The sequence below is a fragment of the Pholis gunnellus genome, assembly GCF_910591455.1.
Source record: "Pholis gunnellus genome assembly, chromosome: 19".
Classification (NCBI taxonomy): Eukaryota; Metazoa; Chordata; class Actinopteri; order Perciformes; family Pholidae; genus Pholis; species Pholis gunnellus.
The window spans coordinates 1,607,403-1,631,866 of NC_136546.1; positions in this window are offsets into that span (position 1 = coordinate 1,607,403).

Here is a 24,464-nt window from a genome sequence, read left to right on the forward strand (position 1 = left end):
TGACTGCATTTGGTTGCAGCTTTACCAAAATTGGCGATTTCTCAAATGGAAATTTGTTGAGAGAACATTTCAGCCTCAGTTGCTGGAGTTTCTAGAGGCATAGCACTTATCCCAAATGATGAATCAGTTTCATCTTCCCACTGTCAAACCATTCGTTCTAATGGCTGCTTGTGGCGATATTTATTATTAATGTTGTTGGATATCCAAAAGCGTATGAGATCCATTCGGTCCACATGGCCTTTAAATCTCTCCGTCTCACTCTGCTCTCTCTCAATTATGAAAATTGTATGTGTTGATTTGAGCTAGATTTTGCATCCAGCTTAATCAATACATCATATTTACTGTACATCTGAGACGGTGTTGCCTAGATGCATTTAGAGTGAATGGAATTGCTAAAGAATTCAATCCTGCACGGCCGGTTGACTTGACGGACACGAGCTGTCTTCCATTTTATCTGCAGGAGTGTATTTGAGTGCTGGAAAGATGTTTGGAAATGCAGCACACGATTATTGAAGCTGCGAGCAAATTTCCTCACAATCAGCCTTCAAATTCTGGCAATTTGACACGTCTCGGATGGCACATGTCACTGAATGATCTTACCATACAGTACGAAGCGGGAAGGCTTCACTTACTGTTCTGATTATCAGAGCACTGTTGATCAAATTTATGACTGTAATTTCGTCTGGACATGCTTGTGTTCTTCCATTTACATATGGTTTATAGAGCTGTGATTTCATTTGCATAATAGGAGCACAAAGTGATATGCTGATGAAAGCAAAAGGAAGGGATCTCAGTAAACTTTTTATGGGCTGCTGTTAAAAGAGAAGAAAGCAAATACCACACTACACTATGCAAGTGTGTCTTTCTTTTTCCTTCCTCTCACTTTCACACAGTGGGCACACACACACACACACACACACACACACACACACACAACATGATGGCAAAACAATGAAGGGGAATGCTTGAATCTGTCATTGTTTTCAGCCCCCATGAGCAAACAGAGGGCGTCAATATCTTTCAGATGCCAGAGAAAACAAGTAAGAGTCGATAGACTGTCCATAAAATACAAAACACACAAAGACAAAAACACTGCTGCTCATCTCTGGTTTATAAACAAATAGAAAAAAAAATCTTCAGCTCCGGGAATGTGTTTCTGCTACACATTAAATTCAACAATAATTAATTCCGTTTAGCATTATCATAACCAACATTCAAATATTCATATAGGTAGCTGTTGACTCATTATTACATCCAAGGAGGATTATGCGATTGGATTGTGTGCGTGCGACTGTGACTGAGTGTGCACTTCTGTGTCTGTCCACAGCAAATTTGATATTGTGCTGCAGAAAACTGCCCAATATTTTGGGCGGTCAGTTATGGCTGCATGCTCAAGGACCTTGCCTGGTTGCGGTGACTCAGTTTCTTAAAACACCTCTTATTGGCTGTGTTATAATGAAGCTTTAGCGTAAGTTAGTCAGGAAGACTATACTCTTGCATGCCTAAGTCCGTAGTTTATTTCTCATACATCTGCCTTTCACTTCTCACACATGCTCACTCATAATTTCCTTGCTGCCATCGCTTGGGACTGTCAATCATGATATCAGCTGTCTAGATCAGCTGGTCTCCTCTGTCTAATAGCACAACGACACAATGACATTGTTAGTTTATCATCTTGCTGCTGTCTCTTTTTAAATATGATTGTCTCTCTACCTTCATTACGTTCATGCTGCTGTTACGCAACCCTCCACCTCCTCATCACTGCCCAGTCTTTGCAGATTAATCAGATCCATCAGCTTCATCAACTCATCATTCTATCAGCCTCATCAGCCACCACCACCACCAGTGTCTGGACTCCACTGGGGGACTTATCTTGCTGCTGCTCAAGGCAGACGCCCCTCCATTACAAATCTTTACCATCCCATATCATCTGTTAATAATCAACAATGATCTTTTCTTTATCTGACTTGTGTCTCCTGATTGAACTGCTATTGACTGCCTGCTGACTCCTCACTCACTTCTCTTAACCGGTCCCCCACCAGTAGGGGCCCCTAGTGATAACACAGCTGAGTGCAGCCAGCGACACAGTTTGCTCACTTTTATTGTTTTGGACAGTGTGATTGGCTATCAGCTAATGAAACTACCAGTACACACACTGCTGAGTACATTGCCGCACCTCAGCTGCTGCTCCACGGGCAGACAGTTTATTGAGTATAATTTCTTTTTTGGCAAGATTGTATGAACTGCCTTGTACGCCGAATGCTTGCATTCATCTTGTTCATGATGTGTTTTACAACACCTTACAGCCCATTAGTGTCTAGATGAGGGTTAGCGAATTGTAGGTTGTATTCATTCAAACACCAGATACAGCAGTGGTCATGGCAGTCACACCTTGTGGAGATCTGCACTCTGCTGAGTGCACCTTTCTAGTACTTTGTGTTTTGCTACAGTTTGCTGTCACATTAGTTAAATTGACTGAGTGTATTATTATTGATTGATTGAGCTTGAGATGATGCATCTAATAGGATGTGCTAGGGTTGGGCTAGATGGGACTATAGTCCCACAAAGAATTGCTATAGGCACACCAAGAAATTACCAGACATTTGTCTCATTTCCTTAATTCAGCTGTTGTTTCTGTTCTACAGTTGATCCGGTCCAATAGCGCCCCAACTGACATAGAAACATTTCATGAACTGGAATCATCACGGCAAATTCACGTTGCTGAAGATGACGAAGAAAAGGATAGGTTCATTTTATATAACGTTTTGGGCATAGGCATGTTGTTTTCAGGCAGACTTGAAAAAATTTGAACATATGCTGAAAGTTAACTTTTGTTCAGTTTGTGTGATAAAATACAAGTTTACTGCAATAACAGATTCATCTTCAAACCACCTTGTCAGGAGGAACCGGGAAGTAGTGAAAATAAGAAAGCGTTAGTGACGTTAGCTAGCTAGTTGCTTTCTGAATCTGTCTGTCTTCTGTCTGTCTTCAGTTCCATAGCCTCACCAATACATAAATGAAGGGGAACTCAACTGTTTTACACTCATTTTGGGGAGTACTACTACATATGTGAATAAGTTGTACAAAGTCTTTTGCAAATGAGCAAAATCTAGATTGTAACAATGTGATTTGAGTCAGCGTTGGCTGGGGCTGAAGACTACATGTTTGAAAATAAAAAATAAAACATCAGATAACATTATAGAACTGCAATGCTAAATCAGTGCAGTCTTTAAAGCCCCAAAATAAACCCTACAACAAAAAACTTGTAGTGCTGTCTTTGGGTTTACATCTCATAGAAATGATCTGAGCCATAATGGATAGAGCAGTGAAGATGCATCAGTAGTACTTGATAGTTGTTGTAGTGTTGCATGCACCTCTGCCTATGTTGTGAGCCAACACAGTCACCAGGAAACAAAGGTGGCATCTCACAGGATACAATGAATGTGAATCAAAAATATATTCCATAAACGTTTCATATCAGCCTAGTATCAGTCTTGCAGAAACACACAATGCCACAAGGTTAACTTAAAACTATTGTTTAGGCGTGGTAATCCTTAAGATTTCGGTCCTGGATTATTTCAAAAATGTAAATTTTAGTTTAAAAAAATGGACTTCAGCAGTCTGGACTGTTTTTGTAGCTTCACGTTTTTAGAATTGTCTGCAAAGTTAAATTTTATGTTTGAGAAAATTAAAATTCATATTTTCTTTCCAGGAATGTAGCCACAGACACCCAGATCACAATACTGCACATATTGTTGAGGCTGAAACTGGTGGAGGAAGCGCAAGGCCGCTGCTGTGTTTACTTCTTTCTGCGCAGGCGCATCATAAAGTAACTCGATCCGGTCCAAATTCAAAACAGTATTTAATTAAACAATGACGACTGTAAACTGATGATGACAATTATAATCTATAATACACTATCGATAGTATGCATCTCGAGAGCAGAGACCACGTGCAACTCCCCTCACAGGCCCGACCAAGTCGGATCCTGCAAAGCGAACTACCATGGCCCCGCGCACGTCCTCGCAAACAGTCCTTTTATGTCCTTTGATGGTCGTAAAGTGTCCGGAATCTGTCGTAAAACACAAAGGCCGTCTTCTGGGGTCAGTGATTGGCTTCCAATCGCTCTGACGCCTCCTTCATCGATCCACTGCTCATCTCAATGGCTAGCCCCCTTGTGACATCACCTCTGACATCACCTCTGACCTGGGACCGCATGGTCTTACCCAGGAGTGCTCTCTGTTTTATGGCCGTCTGCTTCCCTTCAGTTGTCTCCGGTTCTCCTCCTCCTTCCTTGGCCATTTGTCCAGCACCTCTGTGTCCCCTTTGATGTCTCTGCCTCATGGCTCAGAACCCCCATAACGATGTGACTGTACTTTGGTTCAACACTTCCAATGATTATGTTAAAAGACTCCTACAAGTAAACTTATTGCAAACATATAATATCTTCTATAAGTAAACATCCTGTAAACCTATATTACATTCCATAAGTAAATATATTGTGACTCTTAACATAATTTACATTCTCATCATTGTGACAATTTCATTCACCACTAGGGGTGCTATAAATTCTACTAAATAATGCTTTTAATTCTTAAATTCTCCACAATATATATACACACATATATATATATATGTCAGTGGTGGGCCGTCAGGGCCTGCAAAGCCTTCTCTGCTGGCCTAAACAGAATCACAAAGTTATAGCTATTTTATAATTTAATAATTTTTCATAAATACTCAACATGTATTATAATTTATACAAATATTTTTCTCATTATCCTATTTTCTCATTGCACAGCTCCTGTCTTCCTCAGTTGCTCTGCTTCCAGTGCAGCTTGTTTTAAGTAGAGCTTTTATCCAATCAGATTTCACCTCTGTGTCTCTAGGTAAGAAGAGAGGCCCCAGGCCTGCTAGGAAGCCTTTGCAGTTTAAGTGAATGGGGACGATACTGTTGATTGTCATAGTCTTCAACCAATCAGATCTTTAGTTTGACATGTTGGGCGTATTCTTTGACGTGTCAGAGCTGCTAGCTGGTCTACAAGTACATCAGCATTAACTCGCAGCTCAGTTTTCAGGTGCAGCTGCAGCATGTGCTGTGATTGGTCAGTGGGTGAGCACATGACTATTGGAAAATGAAACCTAAGCAAAGGCTTAGTCAGAGTAGTGAGAGTTCAAATTGAAAGATATGGAAGAAATTATGATATTTTTTGCATTTTGCTTGGTGTAGATTATTTATTTTTCTACCTAGCTTTGTTCTTTTAACACTCAATGGCTGAAGGAGGAGGAGAAACGGATTTGTGAGTTGGGATTTAACCGTGGGATTAAACTCTTTGTCAACAAAGAAAGGAGGATGGACTTTGTCTTTTAGTGAACAGCATTTGGTAAGTTAATAGCTTTAATATGCTTGTTTATATATTGTTATTTGTACAACTTGTTTTTATGAAGATGGATTTTTGTTTGGTTTTATATGTGATAGGAACTGTTGTTACGTTGTGAGGAATTTAAGTTTTAGAGCATTCCTAGTGCTGGATATTGTGTGTCACAGAGTGTTTAAACCAAGGATTGTGGTCATGCATTGAATGTCTGTGAGGAATGTGCTGGGAGCGGGGGATGGACGAAGGTGGCTGTGAGAGGAGGTGTCTGATCCTGAAGAACAATGGGTCATCGGCCCAGGAGGGGCTTATTGGAATCCAGCCAATCACTGAGATGATCGATAGGTGTAACATGAGACATTTCAGACACTCTGGAGGGACAAGGAGCTGTGAATCCCAGGAGAGGATCAGACCTCCTCCTGGCCATGGGGCAGCCATACATGTCTGTCGTGTGGCCCGTACGTGGCCTCATATTTCATGGAATTGTATGTTTGTTTTGTCATTGATAGTTTGATTCGGTTTGTGACTGTTTTTATGTTTGTATGGATAATAAAACCATTAAGATTTTGACTTAAACCTGCTGTTCTGTTTTGGAGGCGATTGAGGAGAACATGGCTAGGAGGTTGGGCGAGTTCTCTCCGTGAACAGGAGCTTTTGTTTACTAACAACATCCAATGTTGCGCTGGGGACATATTTAGCCGGTGCCAGTGTTGCCAACTTGGCGACTTTCTCGCTAAATCTGGCGACTTTCCAAACCCTCATGGCGACAAATCTAGTGACTTTTTCTGGTGTCGTTGGAGACTTTTCTGGTGTTTTGACTCTGACGTGAAAGCACGTATCGTTCGGTAGCTCTCCGTGAACGAGCAGCGGGAGCTGCCGTGAGCCGCCCCAAAGCACTCACAGGCAGTCCCAGCTGCAGTCAGAGCAGAGAGGAGACGCATTCTCGGCGTATTCTCTGCAGTTAATGTATTTTTGTTTCAGCTGCAGGACAGCAGTGAAGGCCCAGGTATAAAATGCACGGCCTGCCCTGCCACTGATATATATATATATATATATATATTATATATCAGTGGCGGGCCGTGGATTTTATACCTGGGCCTTCAGTGCTGTTCTACACTTCTAATAACCTCATTATGATGTCACAGCTACGGGTTATTATTTGTTTCGTGTAAAAGCCGCATATTCACATAACACTGCAACATTTGACAAATGAAATAAAATGTTACATGAAGTTCAACACCTAGCATACAAAACACGAAATGCAGAGTGCAGATACATGAATACGAGCATGACGGGACGCTGCGTCATTACCGGACAATACAGTCCAAATCAGGGGTGCCCAATACGTCGATCGCGATCGCGGAAGTAGTGCCGGTAGATCGCATGCCATTCTTTTCTAACACACGGGTCACCACGTATGCACAGTGAACCGCGCGAGCTACTGCAAAACTCCGCGAGCTAATTAGTCAGACTGATGCAGCAGTCGCTCTCCTGCAAGCACCGCTCTCCCGCAAGCACCCCGCCTCGCCGTCAAACGGCAACTATGATGCTGATGTATATACAGGACTGTCTCAGAAAATTAGAATATTGTGATAAAGTTCTTTATTTTGTGTAATGCAATTAAAAAAACAAAAATGTCATGCATTCTGGATTCATTACAAATCAACTGAAATATTGCAAGCCTTTTATTCTTTTAATATTGCTGATTATGGTTTACAGCTTAAGAAAACTCAAATATCCTATCTCTAAATATTAGAATATCATGAAAAAGTATACTAGTAGGGTATTCAACTAATCACTTGAATCGTCTAATTAACTCGAAACACCTGCAAGGGTTTCCTGAGCCTTGAAAAACACTCAGCTTGGTTCAGTAAACTAAATCACACGTATGGGGATTATCACAATATTCTAATTTTCTGAGACAGTCCTGTATATATTAGGGCTGCAACAACGAATCGATAAAATCGATAAAAATCGATTATCAAAAGAGTTGGCAACGAATTTCATTATCGATTCGTTGTGTCGCGCGATTATTACGCCACTCAATAAGTCGCGGAGATGTTTGAGTGTTCACAGCAGCCCGGTCGCCTGAGTACCGCAGCTAGGAATAATGGAACAGGACTCCGGTTCTGTAGCTGCCGCTGACCGGTGTATAAACGTTGCCATGACAACACCGGAAGTTGATTTACGCGATTTCTATTCTTTTTAGTTTATTTCTGCAATTATAATACATTACATTTACTGCCATTTTGGGTACCTTGTGTTAAACTCGTAACCGTTTTGCCGTTGTTTTACTTATGATAGACGAGCTTTTGTTTTTGTAACATGACCATTAAACCGGAAGTTAAGCGGAGCTCAGAAAGATGAGAAATGGCGGTGAAAACAGCGAACTGTTTCTTCCCCGTCTGTTATTCTACAGCTGGTCTACCAGGCGAACATGGTAAAGTTTATTCAGTTAACTCATTAAAGTACTGTTATACTTGTAGGTGATGAGAGACAGAGTATTTGTTTCTTTGTTGTTTGTACATGAAGCTGTTTTGTGTCTTCTAGTTTTCCCGGTATTCCATGAGAGAGAATCAGTAAGAAGCGTGGACTCTTTTATGACCAGTGTGGCTACAGGTTCTATTTTGTGGGTTTTTCTCTGAACTGGGGCCATGATTAAGAGGGACGGCCGGGGAAACCTCACCCGGCCCGGACACGGAAAGGATTGACAGATTGATGCTCTTTCTGGATTCTGTGGGTGGTGGTGCATGGCCGTTCTTAGTTGGTGGAGCGATTTGTCTGGTTAATTCCGATAACGAACGAGACTCCGGCATGCTAACTAGATACGCGGCCCCGTGCGGTCGGCGAAGCCGAACGAGTGGCGTTCAGCCGCACGAGATTGAGCAATAACAGGTCTGTGATGCCCTTAGATGTCCGGGGCTGCACGCGCGCCACACTGAGTGGATCAGCGTGTGTCTACCCTTCACCGAGAGGCGTGGGTAACCTGCTGAACCCCACTCCTGATATTAGTCCATTTATTTTTTTTAATTATTACTTTAACAGCTCAGGGATGTTCGAGCAACCTGTTTGTGCACTTTCTGAAGATCTTTTGCACTGTGAAGTCAGCTCTGTTCTTGAATAAAGGGTTGGAAATGAATGCTTTTTTGTTTTTTTATCCGATTCATCGATTAATCGAACAAATAATCGACAGATTAATCGATTATTAAAATAATCGTTAGTTGCAGCCCTAATATATATATATATATTTAGCATTTTTAAAGTAGGTAGATCATTTTGACTTGGTCATTTTAAAAGTAGCTCGCAAACCGAAAAGGTGTGGGCACCCCTGGTCCAAATCAATGTAACACAATGACAAAGTCACAAGAGCCGTCGCATATATTCGTATGACAAAGCAACAAATCAATCCAGCAGACCTGCAGCGGATCCACGCATTCCACCACACGAGCCATTCAAATGTTATTCATAAAAACGCCACGATAGACAAATGAACAGTAGAGGTAAACAAACGAAGTTCACTTACCAAATGCTGTCTATCCTCCTTTCTTTGTTGACAAAGAGTTTAATCTCAGTACATCAGTTCCAGTAAGAAGTCCTTCTCCATTCATCGACGCCAGTCGAGCCTCCCCAGTTATATTTTGCCGATGGTAGTCGGTCTTCCACCGCTGGTGGTCGTCTTCGGCCGTGGACCGGTGAAGGGTGGGCCACGGTTGTGGAGCTGAATTCCCTGCGAACGTGGTCGTTGAGTTGTAGATCCAGTCGAGTCTCTCCAAAAGTACGCTCAGTTAAAATGAAACACATTCACAACCATAACATGTGCAACGCTTCTCCGATGCTGCATACAAATCCTTTTCCTGGCTGGGTCAGGGCTGCTAGCTGTGGGGTCGTTTCTTACTGTCCAGTTTGTTCAGAAATGTCCTTCTTGAGAAAAGCGTTCCCAGTAACTCCGCCACTAAATCCGTTTCTCCTCCTTCCGCCATTTCATATTAAAAAAACAAAGCTAGGTAAAATGTCTTTCAAATATTTCCACTTGAACTCTGTCTGCTACAACCAAAGCTCTGCTGCTAGCAAACATTATGTTTCGCGGGCACATAGTCACGTGCCCGCCCACTGACCAATCACAGCACACTCTGCACCTTGCGGGAGAGAGGCATCGAGCTGCAGTAATGCTGACGTAACTATAGGCCTGCAAACCGCTCTGGTGCGGCCATGAATCTCAAACTAAAGATCTGATTGGTTGAATCAACAATATCGTCCCCATTCAACTTAAACTGCACATGGCAGCACTGGGTGAGTCTGCAGGCAGGGGCCTCTCTTCTTACTAGAGACACAGAGGTGAAATCTGATTGGATAAAAGCTCTACTTAAAACAAGCTGCACTGGAAGCAGAGCAACTGAGGAGCACAGTAGCTGTGCAATGAGAAAATAAGATAATGGGAAAAATATTTTTATAAATTATAATACATATAAGTAAAAATTAAATGTATTTAAGAAAAAATATTAAATTATAAAATAGCTATAACTTTGTGATTCTGTTTAGGCCAGCAGAGAAGGCTTTGCAGGCCCTGACGGCCCGCCACTGTTATATATATATATATACACATACACACACACAGGTGCATCTCAATGAATTAAAATATCATCGATAAGTTAATTTATTTCAGTAATTCAATTCAAAAAGTGAAACTCATATATTATATAGACTCATTACACACAGGGTGATATATTTCAAGTGTTTATTTCTTTTAATTTTGATGATTATGGCTTACAGCTAATGAAAACCCAAAATTCAGTACCTCAGAAAATTAGAATATTACATAAGACCAATTAAAAAAAGGATTTTAATACAGAAATGTTGGCCTACTGAAAAGTATATCCATGTACAGTATACAGTATGCACTCAATACTTGTCATGGCTCCTTTTGCATGAATTACTGCATCAATGTGGCGTGGCATGGAGGCGATGAGACTGTGGCACTGCTGAGGTGTTATGGAAGCCCAGGTTGCTTTGATAGCGGCCTTCAGCTCGTCTGCATTGTTGGGTCTGGTGTCTCTCATCTTCCTCTTGACAATACCCCATAGGTGAATTTTACAGGAGTGGTAACAGGTTAATTAATTAATGCGTTAACGCGATAATAACACGTTAACTTGCCCAGCACTAATATATATATATATATATATATATATATATATATATATATATATATATATATATATATTGCAATACTTTCATCAGTGGGCCACAGGCTCAATCACTATTGTGTTACCTCCTCCATCAATTGATAGTAACTATTAGACTAAAGGACAATTCTTTAAATCAAAACATTTCAGATGTTATACTTGTTATTATACCACATGAACTCGATATACTACATAACCTTCTCTGAATGTCGCTCGTTGCACTACGTCACTTGCTCTGACTGGATACAAAAAGAAAATAATCATATCCGTGGTTTGCAGAAACGTACAATGCCAACATTTTTTCCTGGAGATCGTGCTGAGTGTACATTAGCTACTGTACTTGATCCATGCTAGGTCATGGCTAATTGGGGGTTGATACTTTTTAAGCCAATCGAGGAAGGTTATGCAACTTCAGCAGGTGCCCTTCTCCTGCATTGCTCTACTTTATAATTGGTTACACAACAACGTATTCAAAGGGCTCTGGTGGGAGGAAGCTACGTCATTTGCATCCTCTGCCTTCCACGCAGGGAAAGCAGAGGAAGAGGGAGTATCCTTTTGACATAGCAGAATAAAGTAGGAATTATAAATGATACTCTGTTCTTGGATGCACATAATTAGGAGCTGTGGCGGCTGAAATAGCGTGTGCAAATGACAAATGAAAACCAGGCCTTGTTTGATGTCTGTGAAACCCGAGGTGTCATGTATTCCTCTGAGGGGCAGATCTGCGGCATGTACATCAGAATGACACTCTCTCACCCATCTCTGTCTTGCTTCTCGCTTCACTCCTCTGCTTTCTTTCTCTCTCTCCAGGGTTACTGGTTGTCTATGACCATCCATCTGCACCAGTGATCAGGTGGTTTCAAACCATGGCTTTGACAAGCAAGTGTGGCTCCTTTGAAAGGTGCTCTTTTTGTGTAGTGTAAGAGATGGGGGCATGAGGTTGAGCATCTATCTATGTATGTGTGTGTGGGGGGGTATCATTGACACTTTTGCTCTTCCCTGGAGAGCTTTGGGTCCAGTCTGTCTGTTGTCTCTCAAGCGTGCTCGTAGTCTGCCAACTGCAGCTTGTAAGGTCACATGTTTTGACCCTCCTGCAACGCGTGATTAGAAATGACAGGCTTCCCACTGCTGATGTCTTTATGTCACTTTTTTAAAAGTCAGTATTTCATCATTTCTTGTGTCTTGTGAAAAATGTGATTTCTTAAAATATAACAATGTGTCTCCCAAGAGACAATGTCCTGGCTAGGCGGAAAAATAAAGAAGTAAACAGAGATTTGATGTCTTGAATTAACTACACAATAATTTGTAAAGCTGCCGTAAGATGCTCTATATAGATGATAAATTATAGTACCATTTGGTTCGGATCCAGAGGTGGAATGTAATGTACTCAAGTTCTGTACCTAAGTACAAACGAAGCGCTTTAACACTACATGTCATCATTCACCCATTCACACCCATTCATACACTGATGACAGGAGCTACCATGAAAGGTGCCACCTGCCCATCAGGACTGTCTAACATTCACACCATTCATAAACCGACGCCTATACGGGAGTAATTTGGGGTTAACACATCGACATGGCCTAGCGGAGCAACTGCAACTATTGCAACTGTTTTAATGGTTAAAGTAATTTTTGTTCAAACATTTCATGGCTCCAGTTTCACACGTGTGAGGATTTGCTGCTTTTCCTTTTAATTTATCTCATATTTTTTTTACTCTATTTTTAATAACTTTTAGGTTTGGACTGCTGGTTGGACAAAACAAGCATTGTGAAGGTGTCCCTTTGGGCTCTGTGTAATTGTGATAGCATTATCAACATATTTATAAATCAAACTATCTATTGATTAATGACGAAGAACATCAGCAGATTTACCCATAATGCAAAGACCTTTTCAAAATGAGCTCCATGCTCTATGTCCATGTAATAATAACATCATTATAGAATAAATAAGACATTTTTCTGCATTCAGTACTTTTACTTTTAATACTTTAGTACATTTTCCTTTATATACTTGAGTAACATTTTCAAAGCAGTAACATAGTAAGATTCAGAGTATTGATCAGACTTTATAACTCTAGTTTGTGAAGTTGTGAGGTAGACAAAAAATGAGAAAATCCTTTTCATATCAAACAGACAAAAATGAACATTTGAACAAGTCAACAACACACAAATAACCACTAGTAGTGCTTTCAGCTGAAATTAAACATTTATAAGTAACTGAGATTTATTTAGGTCCATTTTATTGTATTACATTGTACAAGGATATTTGTAATGGTCCACTCTAGATACTAACTATAAGTATCAGTGTAAGATTCTGAATCAAACTGGACAATACAGCAGTAAGATTATTCATTCATCTTCCTTCATTGATCCGATCTGTAACACGGCTCTGTAAGGTCTGAACTATTCATACGGACTAAATACTTTGAGTACTTTGGTCCATTAACATATTAGAATTTCTCATGAAACCAGATCACAAAAGACGAAGATAAATAATCTCTAATAATTCTATTTCTGGCGATTTTATCTGTTTTCTTGAGCTTCTGAGCCATGTAGAAATGGGTTGGCAAAAGTCAACTGCTAGCTGGTTTAGTTTTGATGTGTTTTTAAAAGATACTTCCACAGATAGCAGAGCTAACAGACCCAGCCAGGTAAGTGAACATAAATTGGCCCTGGAAGGACAGCTCACTTTCCGGTTCTCCTAATGGCCAGTCTGCCCTTGTTACTACCAAAGAAATAGTCCCAATAAAAAATATTCACAGGATGTTCTGTGGAAGGAGACTGTTTCTGTTGAGTGACTTTTTTTAATGTATTTTTAACTTATTATGTATATTTAATGTTTTGTTTTTTAAATTCTGAGATTCTCCAAGATAACAACATCACGGTGTGTGGATGTAGTGATGCTAACTCGAGAATGTCTGGTTTGGTCTCTTCACATTTCTGTTTGCTGGCATGGTTTGTTTTCCATACATGGGAGAAGGGGGAGCGGTTTAAAGCCCGGGTTTCTGACAGATGGTAGGGGCCAGTGCCAGCGTAGGCCTGAGCGAGAAACCGGCTAGAAGGTGGGCCCGAGTGAGACACAAACCACACACAGCTAATCTGGCACACCATCAAACCTCTTGGCAGCGCTCCGAGGGTAACAATTACTGAATCAAGGTACTGTAGAGCCGGCGCTTTGAAAATGAAATGGAATGAGTTTTTCTCTCCACAGCAACAATCAGTACAGAAATCCTGATTACCTTTCAAACGTGTACGTGGTTCCCTTTGTTCCCAATCCACAAGAAAAAAAACAGCAGATTAGACGGAAAGACGGACAGACAGAGGAAGGTCTGCGTTGTGTTTAACATTTACTCAAATACCTCCCTCAAACAAGTCAACAGTTTATTTGGTTCAACAGCTGTAGCAAAGCCCGAAGTGTCCAGTGAAACGCCAAAAACAGGCATGTCTGACTGTAATGAGGCACCCGGGGGCCCTGTCAGACCGAGACAAAAGACCCCACTGGAGTCCTTCACACTCGCAGGCGAGAGGTGCCAATTCTTCTGTCCTGCCCTTCTGGGTTTGATAGTGGCTCTGTTCTACTCTTAGCTACTGATCAATACGTCCTGTTCTCCTCTTCTCTGGTCAGCTTGTCACCGAGCCTGTGGGGAAATGTAAAGAAATGGCAGAGTTCCATTAAGCAGCTGTGTCCCCCCCATCAGCTGCGGGCGCTGCTGCCTGACGTCTGTTTTAGTGAGAGCTGATATTACCCACGAGGAGCGCTGACTGATAACTTCTGCACCTATGAGGGATGTTACAGGGAACCAAGCACGACCGTGTGAAAACAGACAAACATCAGGCTTTGGTCACATTTAGCACTTCAATCTTGTCTCCACTGTCTCCATCACATGATGTGATCACACATGATCACATCATGTGATCATACCCAAACGTACTAATGATGCATTGGCACCTGATTTTTAAGATGTATTTGGCACATAGGGCTCATTATTTTTGAATATTCTGATATTTTTCTTTATGACATATGTGGTTAAGAATTCACTGGCCTTTTGTCACATCTGTAAAATATATCCATGAAACCCTGAGGATGAATTGTTATTACTTCGGTTATCGTAACATTTTAAACTAGCGCCATCATCAGGTCGTGTCAGGTCACATCCTCCATTTTTATTACCTGCCAAAGTTCAGAGCCGATGCAGAAGAAAGCCGTGCTGTGAGGCCGATTGTAACCTGCTATTAAATTCACCTTATGTACTGTAACCAAGATCTTTACATTACATGACATTTACATTACATTAGTCATTTAGCAGACGCTTTTATCCAAAGCGACTTACAATAAGTGTATTCAACATTGGTATTCAAGAGAACTACTAGTCACCAGAAGTCATAAGTGCATCTCCTTTTTTACACAAGCATCTAAGAGCATAAACCAGAGCAAACGTACAGAAACAAACTAATACAATAAGTGCAACGAACTAACACGGATACAATAAGTGCTAAGTGGAAGGCTAGGTAGTACTTCTTGAAGAGGTGAGTTTTCAGCCGGCGCCGAAAGATGGGCAGCGACTCTGCTGTCCTGACGTCAGTGGGGAGTTCATTCCACCACTGTGGGGCCAGGACAGAAAAAAGCCGTGACCGGGTCGATCGGCCGCAGGGACCTCTGAGCGACGGGGCAACCAATCGCCACGAGGCAGCAGAGCGAAGTGGTCGGCGGGGGTTTAGGGCTTGACCATGGCCTGGAGATAGGAAGGAGCTGTTCCTTTCACTGCCCTGTAGGCTAGCACCAGAGTCTTAAACTTAAAAAGATCTCTCCCTAACCTTGATCACATCTTTTAGTTGCCTAACCTTTAACATGTCCTCAGCTGAAAACAGTACTAAAAACTGCAGCTCTTCAAGCAGGAGACATAAATGGGGATAAAATCGAAATAAAAGTGTCCCAGGCCACAGGGAAGGACTGCCTAGTCAACTTGTGTAGTTTGCGTATGGTCCCAGACACATTTGGATACAGTTCATTTGTCTTTGCCAAACAAGTGGGACAAGGTTGTGGAGTCTGTACCTCAGGCAATGGCCGAGCGTATGCATGTCTATTTTTGGGTTCTGCAGTGGTTGCAGTTTCCAACTTGTCACTCTGAAGACACTTGAGAGGTATTCTGATGCAAGCTGTGACCGCAAATTGTAAAGGGAATGTAGACATATCTGGATACAACACATGTCTAAACTGGACGGCAGTCCCACAACCAATGTGCTCCTTGACCATGAATCCACACCGTCGCTCATCTTCTCACTGCTCACAATAACACATCAATCCAGCCGAGTCATTTCATCTAATTATCTCACAGCAAGTGAAAAACAAAATGTGCCAGAGGTGTGAGATTTCATTTCTTTCTGTACACCATACAGCATGACATCGTCAAATGTCACTGGGAAACACAGATGTCAGCACTATATGAGCCTGATTGCTGTATAATCTTCCTGATCCTGATGGGCTCCCACGTGAGTCAGTTCATCATTGAGAACATTTGAATGCATGCTGGCTTCCCCTGAAACCAGTACAGTGTAACTCAATGTTTGTCATAAAGATGCTGGTGGTAATGTCATCAAATGAAGGTATCCTACATTTTATTTTTTGGAAAATGATTTAGAGTTTTGTTCACAGAAACTCCAGTCAAATATATATTGAAATGTAAATATGAATATAAGTAGATAAACCAACTATAAAACCAAGAGAACAAACATATGGGGATGGTCACTCCGTATGTCTTTAAGGCAGTGCAGAGTCTCAGGGTGAATTCACACCTGTAGTTGGGTTCATGTGGGAATAAATGGACCAAAAGAACTATAAAAAGAGCACCAGCTGCATCCGCCGGGGCACCAGCAAACACCAACAATCAATCTACCAGGAGGGCATTTTCTCACAGAAGCATCCCATGAGGACACACTCTTCTTGCACATTGAGCTGTCGTAGCAGGTACTTTATCCTGTTTTATCTACCAAAGGGGTGTCCTAGAAGCCACTGCAACATGTCTAACATGGGGCTTTGAAAACCGTTGGTTATATTGCTTTTAATCTATTTTTGCAGAATATTTATTATTTTATTATTAAGAATGAAAGAAATAAGTAATTCCTTACATATCAGATTAAATTGTTCATTTAATTTCAGTTCTGAAGGTGCATAACTCATGTACACATAACTTGTCTGTAGTGGATCTGATAACTACTTAAAACTGAGAATGAAAATAGTCTATAACTGCAGGCATATTGCCGTCCTTTGATATAGAAACCCTGTATTAAAACACCACTTCCTTCATCGTCTATTCATCTCGTTAACTTCCGAAACACACTGCAGCAAGTTTCTAGTGTTTCTACCTGCTGACTTTATGGCATTATTCAAGTCATGTGATCACAGTTATGAAAAGTAATACATCAGGTTTCTTTTTTACTGAAGAAAATGTTCATTTTTAAGTTTAATTCATTGAGCAAACAGGTCATAGGTTTGTCTAAGAACGTACATCTTCCTCTATCCTTAGACCCTCAACATGGATGAGAAAATAAACTCCAGACAAAAAGAAAGCTTTGAAGGGAAGATATATATATATATACATATATATATTAGTGCTGGGCAACGATTACAGTTTTTAATCGCATGATTTTTTGCGATTCATTTGTTCTGCGCAAAATTCAATAATGAATTCAAAAGTAGTGTATTGCGCACTTTTATTTAAAAAGTACTGCTATATGAACAAAAGTGCAATAACATTTGGTTTGCAAACACTTAAACAAAAAGGTTCTTTTTAACAGCAGTTGTCCCTTTATACAGTAGCAGTTAAAATACAGTTACAATGATTCTGATAATAGATATTCAGCCGGTGTTCATAACTTTATCTTCATGTGTGTAATAGATACAATTTGAAATATACATCTTTAAAACTGCAAACCTATCTATGTCATGTCTTTTTCTTCTTTCTTTTATGTTTGTTAAATTATCAGTAGCGATAACTAAATGATATGCTTCTTATACATATTCCAAACAAAAACACTTTAAAAACTAATGAATCATTTCTTTTTTGCTTTTTTTGGTCAGACACATATGCAACGCTGATTACCGTAATATGTGTGGTATTTGTTATAAATGTACGTTGGTACATAGAGGGTGATAAGAAGCTGTACATGGAGGGACTTAGGACCCAGGGGAATGTAGGTTAAGGAAACAGGAAGAGACGGAATAGACGCCACACAAACAGCTGTTCACCGCTCGCTGTTGGTTGCTCGGTTGTTAAAAATCTCCACTTAATAATAAAAAAAACCTGCATTTACACGCGATAAAATAATTGTCGGCGTTAATTAATGAATGCGTTAACGCGATAATAACGCGTTAACTTGCCCAGCACTGATATATATATATACACAACATGTCTTTTTAAACAGGGAGGGAGCACCGTAAGACCAGTCTTGTCATCACTCTCCGTCCACAGGACCAGGTAGTTGAGGACAGAAAAACTGTTTTATAATGTTTTTGAGAGAATTTAACTCAATCTTGAGGATGATTCTAACATCAATATGATATAATGTCCTCTTTCAGTCTCAGTAGCAGTTCATTGAGACAATTCAGAAACCAACGCTTTTGTCTTTGTTTGGCTCTTCAATCGTTTCTGTCTTAACTCAAATCTAGAACAAAATCAAATGATGAAACCACACCTACATTTAGACATATTGGCCCTGTACATCATGAATATTAAGGTATTTTCCAAAAGCTAAATCAGTCTGTAGATACTCTGACAGTTAATATGAATCAAATGATGCCAATACTGTTCTGTAAATATGTAATATAACTCTTGTTTCTCACTACGTAGCTCACGCTGTTAAATGTGAGATCATGTATGTAATGATATCAAGAAGAACAAATGATCTTTACCTTCTCATGGAGGAAGTCCATCCCTGTTGTATTCTTTTGGAATTTTCCCAAACACTGAGAGCTTTTGTATAAACCAGAAGGCTGCGTGAACATGGCGGTAAAGCCCTTTAATTGACAAACATATCTTACTTTATCAGCCAGCCATGAAGTAACCTCTTAACTGTGAAAAGCCGGAGCTGGTCTCCTCATGGACTGGGGTTAGGGTTACCCCTGGTTGTGAATATCTCTCTTACATATTTAAACTGTTTATTTAAAAAAGATTGCTGCAATTGCACAGTAAAATAACAAACCAAATATTTGCTATAGACTCATAATTAAGAAAGAAAACAACAGAAGCTTAGAAAAAAAATCATAATTTGTTTTGGGTGAGGTCATTGAATGATTACATCAAGATAAGGTAGAAGTGAATTCTTGCACAATGCTCATTTGCATTCAAAACAAGTTGAATTGTCTTAAACTGCTTGAGCTGTTTGCCTTATGCTTTATGAAGATTTCAAGATGAATTAGCCCTGAAGACACCTTTTCTTTGCTCATCCCATAAACTCTTAAGGAGAGAGGTACACTACTACCTACAGGGCCATGCAAAGAACCCTGACAAAGCTCTCCTGATCCGGTGTCTGTGTCAGAGCCGGTCAAATGTTTGTGTTATTTTTGCAGCTAAATGTTGAAGCTTAACGGGCCCTTTTGCCACCTGGCAATGAACAGAGGTACATATGTGTTGTTGAGACACAGCGGTTAAAAATACTCCCGTGCCCTCCCTCAGCTTCAGTCGTGTGGATATATGGAGAGGAGAGACACGGGAAGAAGACAGGAGTCCTGAAATAGCCTCCTGAAACAGCCTGAGGCATCCAGAGAAAGAGACCTGCCTGCTCCTGCTGTTAACTCCCCTCTGTCCCTGAATGTGTGTGTGGTCATGTGAGAGTGTATAGAAGTGTGTGCGTGTGTGTGTTTACTCTCAAACACTTTTCCTTCCATTTGTTCCTCCTCTCCTCTGATTCGATTTAAATAAAAGCCACCCAGTTAAATTGAAGTGTCAGGGTGAAAATCCAAAATGTGTTTAAGTGAAACAGGATTTTTATGAGTAAACATTTCGTTTCCGTGCGCTCTCACTCATGTTTATTCATTTTGCCGAGGTTATGAAGTAATGTTTCGTTTTGCCTGCTTGCACTATTCATTAGCCTGTGTATTACCCGAGGTGTAGCCGCTTATAATGGTTGCGGAGCGGTGTTATTGACAGAACCATATGGATTTCATTTCATATTCATAACACCAACGTCGGAGAAAAAGACACAACAGCGTGTCTTTACGGTGGTGAGACAAAGTAGTGTTTGCATGAGAGAGAGCCAGAAAGAAAGAGGGGAAAACAATGAGGGAGCAAATGTATGTCTGTGTGTGTGTATGTGTGTGTGTGTGCGTGTGTCTGCTCGCCTTCAGATCTCAATTCCATCCTATCTACTGTATTTTGGGGGAATTGTTTTCTAACCATTTCTGGATGCAGTCATCGCTCAAGCTACCCAAGGTCTCTGGCGTGAGATGTTTCCATACATCAAGGTATTGTTGATCAATATTGATCGATCTGTGCCACTTCAGGGACTATCAGTACCCATCTCTGCCTCTCATACCATTCTGTTTATGTAATTAATATGGAAGACAAGCAGTAACTCAGCCACAACGTTTTAACCTTGCAGAAAGCAAGTTGTTGCAGTCCTGCTCTGAGCTGAGTGGGAACAAGCTAACAGCCGAGGAGACACATACAGTAGTTTGGTTTTCTGCATGGGCCACCTGACGCCCTCTTGACATCAGTTTCTTTGCGTTATTTGTCCCAAGAAATGGAGGAATGTGATGCAGGTTTTGTTTGGTTTGAGGTTTTGGATAGTTGTTTTATTGCAGAGTTGCACAATTCCCAGTTTGGTGTTCTCCAACCCAGCAACATCCAAACCATGTCCTTCTCAACACAACACCAACACAGCAATCAGGCCTGCCTATGTGGGATTCTTCTTTTTTTAAATTGAGTTTAACCTTAATTTAGCCAGAATAATGTCACTGAGATGTTGAATCTCATTTATAAGGGGGTCCTGGCCAAGATGGCAGCATAAAAGGTTCACACAAGCACCACATGACAACACAAATAGCAAACTTATAAAGGTTGAAAACAACAGAAATTCAAATAAAAGAGGGAACAGATTTTTTGAATGAACCAAAGATTTGTCGTTCAGTGTCAGAACAAGGACATGTCAAGTGCTCAAATGAGGGGCGACTGTGGCTCAGTGGTAGAGCAGGGTTGCCCTTCGATCGGCGGTTCGATCCCCTGCTCCGATAGTTCATGTCAATGTGTCCTTGGGTAGGGCACTTAACCCCAAATTGCTACCGTGCTACCATTTATGCTGGGCATGAATGGGTATGAATGGTTAGTTAGAGTCCCGATGGGCAGGTGGCACCCGGCATGGTAGCTCCTGTCATCAGGGTGTGAATGGGTGAATGTGACATGTAGTGTTAAAGCACTTTGAGTGGTCGGAAGACTAGAAAAGAAATAAAGTACAGTCTGTGAACATTGAGTATTAAATGAATCATTTCAAATCCCGGTCAAGTGATTTTTAGCCATGCTATCATTGATCTATGGATGGCAGTGTTGTTGGTTTATCACTAAATAGCACACATTCCCATCAGCAAACTAGGTTGGTGAGCAATATATCTACTTTAAATCAGCATGTTAACGCTGTCATTGTGAGCATATTAGCAAGATGGCATTAGCATTTAGCTCGAAGCACCGCTGTGCCTAAATACAGCCGCTTGCATGGCTGTAGACTCTTTGTCTTGTTCTCATATAATATTCACGGATACAAATAACTATGGTTACAGATGTGTTGTCACCTGCTACTGAGCCGGCTGACATGAACACAGGGTTAGGCTGAATGAAAGAAGTTTGATTATCAGGCTGGGGCTCTGTTTGTGTTTTCTGTTGGCTATTGAACAGTAGATGCTTCATGCAATCTGAAGGTTATTTATCTCTACAGTAACTTTAAAGTGACAGAAATTCTGATCAAAGTTAAGTCTCATGACAGGATTTTCTGTCTTCAACTTTTGAAATAAATAACAGATATGTATATGTTTCTTGTTTTTTTTCTGGTCTGTTTATCAGAGTCAAGTGATGACACTTTGTGTTCATGTTGGATAGTAGTTAGCCATCATGTTTCTGTAGATTTGAATGCTGCTTAATGCACAGCATGGCTGCAGGGATATTAAATATGAATGGATTCTGTCTGATATAATTCCAACATCACCTGCTGAATCAGCCCACTTTCTGCAGTCATTATTTGATCATTATGATTCTATATTATTTCTGACTGCAGTATAGGCTGCAAAGGATCAACATCTGCTTCAGTTTAGATTTTTTTTTCACTACAGATTACAAATTGTACTCCTAACCCTAACAATGGTATGTATGTATATGTATGTATGTATGTATGTATGTATGTATGTATGTATGTATGTATGTATGTATGTATGTATGTATGTATGTATAACCATTGCTTAGCTAATGACAAACGGAACAGAGGTCTCACTACGCTGTCTTCATACATGTGAAAAAAACGCCTGCTGACGCCTGCGGTCTAGACAGGGTTTGTGGGTAGAATTCATTAAATCAAACATTACAGCAGTGGTAGCTGCAGACACACTTGGTGGAGATCTGCATTCTACTGAATGTACTTTTCAAGTTTATATTTGTTGTGGAATTGTTTTAATTGCGGAGTTAGTACACGCGGTAATCATCCCTCTCTTGTCTTGTTCAGGGGGAAACTTCAGCTGTTGAGTCTACTGAGAATGAAATCTGCTAGCAAAGTCGTATTTCATATTTCAAGGGTGGAAAAAAATGAATGACATTCTTTTTCTTTCTGGATGAGTGCTGCTTGTTTTTTGTGCTTTAACATTTTCAGTCAGTGTTTTACATTTTAGATGACATCTGATGCATTTTAGATGACATCAGATGACCGACCCGATGCAAATGCTGTGGGCTGTCCAGAGCATTTCATCTGACACTATCTAATCATGTCTTACATCCACACCAGTTGTGTGCAAGCATGTGTGAAGATGTTGACTGTGGTAATACACAGTCTATGATTGTAGCTCTGCTGACATCCACCCAGTGTACAAGTGCACTGGTGCTGAGGCATAACATATTCTAAAACTGTTGGAACAAATCATGTTGAATTTGTTAACAAACTTGTGCTGTCTTTTAAAAAATCTTTTATAATTTTGTTGCCCTGCAAGATAAATGATAATTGTAGGTTTTACACATTGTCACGACCTGGCTCTGACGGCCGTGACCTGAATCAGAGAGACGCAGACAGGTGACCAACGGTAACACATTTATTAGCCCTGACAAAAGATCTAACAGTAATGGTGGTCGTGAACGAGCCGTCCACGTTCCTCCACGGGGTGATAGGAAGGCGCCCAGGTTGCCAGGAAGGCGGAGCCTTATAGCGGGAGCGCACCGGGCCCAGGTACCATCACACACACTTAGTCTATACGGAAACGTAAATACCAGCAAGGAGAATGTCTACAGGAATGGAATATTTTCATACTTTCTGTACTTATATATAGGTTGAAATTAGCTTGTTATTGAAGTGTTGCTTCATATTTTAATAAGTGTACATGTATTAGTGCATACAGGCCAAGTACATGATGTCAGTTTAAAAAACGCCATCTTATGTCACAAATAGATGGCTTGTTTGATCATGATGAAGTTGGTTTGAGCCCTGGACCTTTATAGAAGAAAAGGACGCATTGTGATGTCACCTGTTGGTCGGCCAATCGCCATCTTGTTTGTTTGCAACCAGAAGTGATATGAGATGGTGGATTTTAGTACAGCCAAATGCTGAATAAGACCAAAATCTTACAATTCACTTCCATGATGTGAAAACACTGAAATAGTTAACTTTGTAAGATGACTCCCAGACTGGACAACGCCGTGGAAGAGACCTGTCAATCACCGTGTAGCCCCGCCCCAAAGCATACCCTGATTTATGGTCTGTTTGACTCTAAATGGACCATCACTTACTAAATGAACATCATCATGTATTGAAGAATACTTGAAACTAGAGATTGAGACCATAAACTCATGTTTACAATGTTTACTGAGGTAATAAATCAAGAGAGAAGTAGAGTCATTTTCTCAGACTTCTATACAACCAGAGGAGTCGCCCCCTGGTGGACATTAGAGAGAATGCAGGTTTAAGAAACTTCAGCATTGACTTCACTCTTCAGACCCAGAGGTTACCATCTGGTTTGCAGGTAACCTTAGTTATTTACGGAGCTACACTGACTCTGAGAAAGAGGAAGAATTAGGAGAGTGTGACGTCACTGGTTTACGTTCTCAGCAAAAAAATAGAAATTAGGATGACATGTTTTATTTCTTTGACAGTTGCAGTTTGATTTTAATTGCTGAAAATAGCAACATTTGTATGGGTTGGACTTATGTATAGGCTCAAATCTCGTAGTGATATTTCCCAGAAAGCAATTTGGCTCACCTGGCTTAACAAAAAAATGTATCTTCATTTAAAATAGTGATTTGATCTCCACTAAAGCTGGATGACATTCAAAGCCCCATCCAATCACATCGCCCTAAAAGGCCTCGAGCGACACATTTTGCACGTATTGTGCAAGTCCAGTGATAACATTGAAACACTACACCTCATGTTAACTCATCTGCTCTACAGAAGGGGAAAACTCATTTCCATCTGTACTTTTGGACTTCTCTATTCATTCAGCATCTTTGAACCGGGAAACACACGATCTACTACACTATGTTTCTTTGTTTCTTTTGGTTTGTTTGATATTTCTTTTGCTCGGGTTTGAACTGAACATATATTTTGTAATCTGAGATCCATCCATCCATTTCCTGCTGCTTATCTGAGTTGTTGTGGCAGCAGGCTAAGCAAGGTGGTCCAGACGTTCCTCAGCGACATTTTGCAGCTCCTCCTGGGGCATCCCGAGGCGCTCC